The sequence below is a fragment of the Vombatus ursinus genome, unplaced genomic scaffold, assembly GCF_900497805.2.
Source record: "Vombatus ursinus unplaced genomic scaffold, bare-nosed wombat genome assembly UNPS02014818.1, whole genome shotgun sequence".
Classification (NCBI taxonomy): domain Eukaryota; kingdom Metazoa; phylum Chordata; class Mammalia; order Diprotodontia; family Vombatidae; genus Vombatus; species Vombatus ursinus.
Genome location: NW_020954596.1, coordinates 72,970,181 through 72,979,521, shown reverse-complemented (window position 1 = coordinate 72,979,521; position 9,341 = coordinate 72,970,181). Strand labels below are relative to the sequence as shown.

Below are 9,341 nucleotides of genomic sequence, written 5' to 3'. Positions count from 1 at the left end.
AGCCATGGTAAGAACCTTAAAAAGACATTCAGAGCTCTAAAGGAATACTTGTAAGGACAGACAACAAATATCACCATGGAAGAAGTCACTTGAGATCACTCTTGAAGACCTATAGAAAGTAATTGAAAGATTGCATCAATACCTGACTGGTGTGAGCTGTAGACAACTTGAATACTGCATCGTCTAATTAAAGGCAACAATATAGAGGTATGTATAATGGATTCTGTAAAACAAAAGTGTATCAGAAATTTTAGATTTTCTTAATAATTGAAAGCAAATTTTAAAAGTTTAAGGCAACACAAGGAGTCAAAGTAGCAAAAAGAATAAAATAAACATTTCAATATCAACCAAAACTCTGCTACTAAGGCTTGAAGAAGAGATCAGAAGAGAGAGGGAATCCCCTAATTAGGAGAATGTAGAAAATGACTGGTCATCTATAGGTTTAAAAAGAGTCCAACACACCGAAAATGCAAGTTGAATTGTATGAAACAAAAAAGCATGTGCTCCATTAATTGAATGAACAACAAAATAGTGACATGAAGGGACATTACAGAAATTCTAGTTTCTCTGCAAAACTGGAAAGTAGTGGGGCTAGATAAGATCTATAATTATTGATTTAAATGCTTCACAGTGGATCATGAATTACTGTCAAAGCTCTTTATCAGCTTCCTCTCAGACACAAATCTGATCTCACCTTTCTTAACAGAAGGCATCTCCTATGAGAGCAACAGTGATAGCTTCAAATAAAGGCCAATCAGTTTGTTTATGTACTTTATACAAAGAATTCATAGCTTAAATCACACACATACCTATGCACAAATTTATAACCACTTACAAGAAAGTAATATATTGGCTAAGAAGAAAAAAAAAAGGTGTGCTAAACATGCTGGTGAGCATACGGAACATTATTGATATGGTAATTATTGGACAAGCCACCTGAAAACACTGTAACATTTACATTTCCTTTATTAATTATTGCAAAGCCTTTGGCTCAGTTCTACACTCATGGCTTATTAATGAAATGCTAAAATATAGAATAGACTCAAGCACAGTGAGTATGCTAGGGTTTTTGATATCTACATGGCAAATTGCTCTCTACTGAAAATATACCACCATCACGATAATGTCAAGAATAATTGACATAAAACACAGTGTATTTCAAGGAAGACAGTTTAAGTGAGTATGGGTCTGGCTAGGCTTAAATTCATCATCATCTCCTTAAAAATTAATAAGTATGGCTTAGTCATATGATATATATGGATGACACAAAAGCTACACTAAACAAGTATTTGATCTCATGAAATCTTTCTCCAAATATATTAAAATGTCATTTGGACTTCATAAGTGTAATCTTCCTAATGTTTATTGAGGAAAGATAAATCCTATAGGCTTCAAATGTGAATCCAGAGGTAAGGTTGAACCAAAGAATAAAGGCAATACTAAGACCTTGGTCTCCCCCAGACAAGACACACCAACCATTTATCTATCAAGCATCTATGTCTATCAAGGAGAAAGCTGTGGCTGAGTCTTTAGACTTACCAACTCCTTGAAATCAAAGTTCAACAGCAAAGAACATGTTTAAAGCAACAAACGCCAATGTAATGCCAGTCTTTATGTGCATGTTTGGAACTATAAGTGGACCATAACAAATTTGGAAAAGTATTTTAACAAAAAATATTAGTGAAACACAGGGCCCATCACCCTCAAGTAGCCATAGCAAGATGGATTCTTCCTCATCAAAAAGGAAGAGGTAGATGGATAAACATTTTCAGAGCACATGATAAACAGGCCAGAAACCTAAAAATCCATTTGGAACAAGCTGAGATCATTTTACTAAGAACAAAGGCTGTAAGAACAAAGAGATACACACCACAGGATTTCTCGAATTTAACCAAAAACCATTTAACTCTGAATAGTGCCTATGAAATAGCTAAGATACAAGTACAATCAAAGGGCAGCATCTCTAAAACCTCAGTCAAAAGATAAGTCAGCAACCAAGCATCCAATAAAGGGCTAAGTCGTATGGATTTGTTTCTGGAAATGGAGGACTTGATGAAGGCAATTCAGAACAGGTTATTGACACCCAAAATTATACAAAGGCTATCCTTAAGTACCCCAGGCTTGGTGATCAAAGCAGATTTTGCAAAGAAGTTGTAGAAACTGTATAACACGTAATTGCAACCTGTAAGAATTTAGCACCTGATGAATACCTAGCAAGACATGAACTATTGGTTAGAAGGTCAGTATCTTTTACAGACTGACAGATAACAAATCTCTATACTGTAATATAGACCTTAAAATATCCCTGAGAATGCAATCAATAAACCATACTATAATCTGAGCATAATCATGGACCCAATTGTTGCTCATAATCACTTGGACATAATGTAGATCCATAACAAATTTGAGAACAACACTTTAAATAGATGTCACCAAATCAAATACTCATAATTTTCAAACTATGTGTAATGAAATGCTTTGAAAATATAGAGTTAGTAAATGAAATCAAAGCCTTGTGGGGACACATATAATTTCTGTCTGCTACTGGAGTTATCCCAGAAATGTTTTCAGTGAGTCTACAGAGGATGAACTTACTCCTAATACTTTTATTCAACTGCAAAAAGCAGTTATTTTATCTATGCATGCAATAGTCCACAGATCATTAAATAGAAAGGGTTACTAGCAAAAACCATTTTTATCTGAATTCCTTCAAAAAGATGACAAGATAAAAATAACAACAGTACTTGCATTGAGGTTTGTAAAGCACTCCATTAACATTATTTCAGTTGATCTTTGCAATAGTCTTGTGAGTTGTATTCTCACCATCATTTTTCAGATTAAGAAACTGAAGTCCAGAAAGGTAAATATCTGAGAAGAGATATACATCTAGATCTTTAAACATTGTCTAGGGCTTAGGTTGTTGTTGTCATTGAGTTGTTTCAGTTGTGTCCCATTCTTTGTGACTACATTTGGGGTTTTCTTGGCAAAGATACTGGAGTGGATAGCCATTCCCCTTCTCCAGCTCATTTTTCCCCCTGAAAAATAAGATTTTATTTTACTATACACTAAACATTATTATAAACAAATGAGAAGAAAATGCATCCTGTTCTCCAGGGGATTTATTACCCCATTTTCATCTAAATAGCCTACATTACCACCTCGTTTATCTGACCTTTGTTTATCTGCAATGGTTTGTTATACAATCTTAAAAAATGATCCTCTATAGTTTCTTGCACTATAGAAACAAGGTATATAAGCCCAATGTTATAGAATCAGAAGTCTGTAATAATTCTGAAAATTAAATTTCTGGCAACCATTCCAAGACAGAACAGAATCATGGTACAGAGGAGAGAGCCTTGACAGTCAGGAAATCCTAGGTTCCTGCCTGACATACCAGCTGTATGACTCCTAGGCAAATCACTTAACCACTGAGGGCCTCTAAAATTAACTTGGGGTTGGGGTGTGGGGAGTAAAAATGGGGATTACATCAACAATGTGGAAGGGATTTCCACACTTGAAAAAAGTCCAATCATCACTGCAGAACAAATTTAATTAGCAGGAGCAAACAATGCTTTCTAGTAATGACTAGAATTTCCTGGTTATCCTTTTAGAGGAAAGGTTTGAACAAGTAGCTATGTTTTACTCAGGATGCCTCTACTCAAGTTCCTAGAAATCCTTTAAGCCCCCTAAAAAATAGTGCCTTTACCTACATACAATACCCCCTTCAGCCAAAATCCTTAATTTAGATAATCTGAAAGAGAGGAATAAAAAAACATTTTTTTTTAAAAAGAACTATCTGGTTATTGCTTGGTCCTGACTTATCCAATATGCAGCTATACTATGTGTATGGTCAAGTCAAAGAATCCTTAAATAAATGAAAGCTATACATTCAATTCTCCAAAATTAGAATGCCAGTTTATGCCTATACCTAGAACCTACAGGAACGATGTCACCTAGGAGTGGCTTCTAAGGCAGACTCCTGAGTTTCCATAGAAATAGAATCTTCTGTCTCAGAAGAAGGGCTATCAAGAAGAGGCCCAGCATCCTCCATTTGCAAGTGGTCTGATTTCTCCAGTTCACTGCCCATGCTTGTGTTCTCTTTGGACTGCATCTCCTGCTCTTCCATTTCCAAAGTTTTGTCTGGGGCTTGAGCTGCAACTTCGTCATCTTCCTTCTGATGTGCAAAGTTACAAATCATGTTGGGTCTATATGAAAGATCATTGTCCTTGATCTGCAGCCATTCCACGCCACCTAAATACGTTTTCTTCTCTGTCCTTGTCAGTCAGAAGTGTTCTGGTCATACCCAGCTTCTTCATTGTGCGGCACTTATATTTCAGCTCTGTTTTATGGTTACCTTCTGCATCGACCTGATCTGTATTTTCTTCAAACACGATACAGGTCCCAAGAGTATCTTCATATTCCCCAGCAAAGACATAGGTGTCCACTTGAAGAATAGGTCTCTCTGTGTCAATGCCCCAAATCTTGCATTTGTTTCCACATTTTGTTAAAAACTCTGAATCAATAATTCCTGATAATTCCACCATATTGCTCCTCCTCTTCTTTCTCGTGCCTGGAGCTAGCTCACCCAGGGCAGCAGAGGCCATGGCCCATGGGCCTTGGACTTGATGTGCTTCCCCCCCCCCCCCCCCCCCGCACCCCGTGATCAAACATGACCCCCCCCCCCACCTCTTCCCTCTGCGCCTCCATCTTGAGAGTAGGCTGCTGAGAAGCAACTTCCTCCTTCTTGGGCTCCCTGTAGCTCATTTTACAGATGAGAAACTGAGGCAAATAGGGTTAAGTGAATTGCCTAAGGTCACATAGCTGGTAAATGTCTGAAGCCAGGTGTGAACTCAGGAAAATGAATCTTCCAGACTCCAGGCCCAACACTCTATCCACCGTGCCACCCACCTGCTGGGCTTATGGAAACCCTTAAATAAAAATCTCCATGAAATGGGGAAATTTTAAACTAACCACATTAGAACAACAGGAGGTCATCTAGTTCAAGACCCTCTTTTTATAATTGAAGAAACTGAGTTACAGAGTTTTTGACTTGCCCCAAGCTCACAGGTGCAGTTGGTGGCAGAACTGAGATTTGAAACCAAGTTTCAAATTCAATGCACTTTTCATTGTATCATGCTATGGACTTACAGGAACCTTGCCAGGGACACTGAATCTAGATTTGAAAGCGAGAAGGAAAGACAATTTAAAAGAACAGAAAAGTTATTTATTGGTCTGAAAAGCTAAATGTCTCATACCAGAAAAAAAAATCTTCTCCAGTCTCTTAATTTTACTTACTGTACATTACACACAGCTGATTCCAATCACCATTGCTCAAATCACTCTGTACCCCAATTACCTTGTGCTTCACTGAGCACATTCCTATCACCACTGAGCCTCCATAATTACTCCAATAATAGGGTGCCAATTAAGTTATCTTTCTCTGAAAACTTATTATGTCAGTTCAATGGATATCATATCATTAAGAACCTTATATCATAATACCCTGGACAACTGCTGACAATGCATGAACATAATTGCAAAGGTATCAGGGTCATTGCAAATAACCCTGAAATAAAAAAAAGCAACAGCAACAACAAAACCCCAACAACTATTATGGACAGGAACACCTTTCTCTGCGTATGTGCATGTATGTGTAAAAGACATATTTTAATAGTAGAAAACATGGGATTGGGTAGGTATATTTATTGTGTTTAAGTTCTTAGAATTATGATCATTTTCATTATTAATAAAATTACACAGACCTCATAAAGCATAAAATGAAAACAGAATTCAGAAGATAAAGAATGCAAAGTAGTGGAAAAAAAATGCAAGCCAAAATCTTAAATGTAAAGTTCACATGTTATGCTTCTAACTTAATTGAATAATTATGATGTACTACACAAAGTCCTACTCAGATGCCTCATGTGGTATCTGATAGAGATAACCCTGAATTTTGGAGAGCTATGCCAGTGGTATATAAGCTCTGATAGGTTCTTTCATGTTGGAAAGGTTTTAAGTATAGCCCCAGCAATAGATCATAGCTGCTTTTCAAAGATCAGTCTAATAAACATGAAGAGACTTGTCACCAGTGGGCTTTCCATTTGGTGAAGGATATTTGGTCATAGCAACCAGCAAAAGAAAGAAAAATACAAAATGATTCATAATTCTTGGTGGCTGAGAAGCCAACCTTTTTGCTTCTGCAGGAACTCTGACTAGAGTGGCAAGGAGAGCCAGAGAAGTTTCTAAGACTCACAGTTTTTAAACCATCTATAAACGTGAACTTAGCTGTTGGGATTCCAAATGTGAGATCCTTGTCCTGTGATGAATGAGTGGACATACTGCTGTAGGAACTGATTCATATCAATTGATGTTATTACTATAAATGAAACCAGAAGACAAGTTGCAGCTAAATGGAAGGACGGCTCACAAGTTCTCCTTGGACAGGAAGATAAAGGCTTTGACAGAACTGATTTTATCATGCCTCCAAGGGCAACAAGAAACATCATTTCATGAGATATTTGGTCACCTAGTCTTTCTGTGTTCATGATAAGCATTTGAATAAAGACCAGCATGAAAATAATTGTACCTTATTTACCAATATCTCTTATAGATGATGAGGAAGAAAAATATATAAGAAAATAGGGAAATATATGAAGAACTAAATAACAACCTCTGAATTAAAGCAACATGTATTTTAATATTCAGTGACTGATGCAGAGGTAATACATAGTGAAAAAATATATTATGAAACATGATACAAGAATAGAATATTAAAGAGGCCAATGGCTTGTGGATTATACAGAAACTGAAAAAGTCAGGAAGTGCTAGACATGTAAATCAATTAACATAAAACCAAGATTGATTATATATTGAGAGATAGTAAGTGAATAGTTATAGAGATGGGAAACAATACAATCTGATGAATATTTATGAAGCACCTTCATGTGCAAAATACTGTATAAAGCACCAAGGATACAGAGACAAAATAAAAGAAAAAACTAGTTCCACTCCCCTGCCCCCTAGCTTATATTTTATTGGGGAATTATGATCCAATATGCAAACAGATAAGTACATACACAATAATTTAAGAATTAAGAGAATAGTTGCAAATAGGGATGGCAGGAAAGACTTCCTATGAGAGGTGGCACCAAGTTGGACTTTTAAAGGAAGTTATGCATTCCAAGAGGCAGAGGTGAGGACAGGGTACATTCTAGGTCTAGAAGAAAACCTCTGCAAAGATATAGGAATGAAAGATGAAATGTTGAATTCAGTACAAAGCAAGTAGGCTAGTTTGCATAAAAGAGTATGTGAAATATGCCCGAAATAATAGGTTAGATGTATTTTGCAAAAGATTTAAAAAGCCAATATGTGGGGTTTGAATTCTTTTTTCTAGAGGCAATAGGGAGCCACTGAAAGTTCTTGAGCAGAGGAATGACACGATTAGACTTGTGCTTTAAGATACTTATTTTTATAACTGTATGGAGGACAAATTGGAGCAAACAAAAACTTGAAGCTGGGAGTTTAATTAAAGAGCTATTACACCGATATAAGTGAGAGGTGGTGATGGCTGTGTTAGAAGAAAGGAATGGATGTGAAATACATAATGGTGGTAGAATTGATAACACCTGGCAACTGGCTCAATATGGGGAATAAGAAGAAAGAGTTGATTTGTGAATCTGAGTGACTAGCAGGATGGAGCTCCCTTATGAAAAATAGAGAATTTGGGAGGAGAGGGCATATTTAGGGAGCATTCCATTTTTGGATTCATTAAGCTTGCGATGCCCAAGGGACATTTAGTTGGAGATATGCAATAGGCGATGATGTGGGAATGGAGCTCAGGAGAGAGATTAGGACTGGGTACATAGATATGGGGAGGCATCAACATAGAGATTATAACTGAACCCGTGGGAATCCTGGCTTGTCATGCACATTGAGCTATGCTTTTTGAATAGGCCTTTAAAAGGGGTAGCTGCACAACAGGCAATTGGTAATGTAAAAATAGAGCTCAGGAGAGAGATTAGGGCAGGATACATACATATGAGGAGTCATCTACATAGAGATTATAATTGAACTCATGGGAATCCTGGCTAGTCATGCTTACTGAGCTATATCCTTGCAGTTGTCCTTTAAAAGGAAGAATTGCAGATAAGTGTAGAGAATCACAGGTGAGATGACCAGAGAAAAGTCATTTGGACACACATAGCCATGAAGCTTGAGTAACCACATGGCCCTTCCAGGGGACCACACAGTGTGTTGTCCCTCCCATTAAAATAAACTCTTTGAAGGCTGAGGCTGTCTTTGTTTTTGCATTTGTATCCCTGGCACTTAGCACAGTGCTTGACACATAGTAAGAACTTACTAAATGCTTTTCCATTCATTCAGTTATTTGTGTATACATATACTCAAGGTATTTCAGATGATTTTATCCTGCAACTTTGTTCTCACATGCTGTTAGACTAAGTCCAAATATTTTCGATAAGGGATAACTACTGGAAATTCCATAAGCTCCCTTGGTACCCAGACCACAGCCTAAGATCTCGAGGAAGGCTGCCAGTTTGTTACAGAGTAGACACTCCTGTGGAAGACTTATGGGAGGACATGGCCAAGAGTTGCATAGGATGAGATACCAGATTCAGGATAAAATGAAAGCAGTTGGGAAAGTGCTGAAATGTTTGTATAGGATGCATTTTTAGTGTTGCTGCTAGTGAATTAACACAAAGCCTCTCCCTCAGCTTAGTGGAAAATTGAGTGTTAAACACTTCTAGATGATGCAGCAAATCCAAAAGAAGAGATTTTCCTTGGCCCTGTTTATTGAAAACAAGGACACTAATGAAAGGTATGGTCAGGGCACCAGAGGTTGTCTCAGGTTCTTTCTGAGCATCTGTATTGCCTGTTTGAAAGTATCACCATTTTAAAAATAGAAAACACAGAAATGTATAAGGAACAGCAAGGAAAACAAAGCATCATTATGATATACAGCTTCTCCTTTCCTCCTACCATTTATATACGGTGTGATAACAAGTCCCCTGTCTCAGTTTATTTTGAGCAAAGATGTTAGCAACTTTTCCAATATGCCAAAGAAACAGGAGTAGAAGAAAGCACATGAAATGAAAATGAACATTTTAAGCCATGAACTAAAGTCAAACTCTCAAGGGCTCAGATTAATTCACAGCATTGCTTTCCTGGACCTGTAAACTGCACATAAATTATTTAAGTATAGTATTTGTTCTGTCAGATAACATTCACTATTTCTGGCTTCAGGTTCCATGGAAGCAGAAGGGTCACTGAAAAATTGGTTTGAAAATATTTGGACACAGTCAAGCAGCATGAGAGAACAATGT

General features: G+C 37.1%; 1 pseudogene; it reads right to left on the bottom strand.

Moving 5' to 3' along the window:
• Positions 1-3,949: 3,949 nt before the first annotated feature.
• Positions 3,950-4,544, bottom strand: LOC114023442 (annotated as a pseudogene).
• Positions 4,545-9,341: the final 4,797 nt, after the last annotated feature.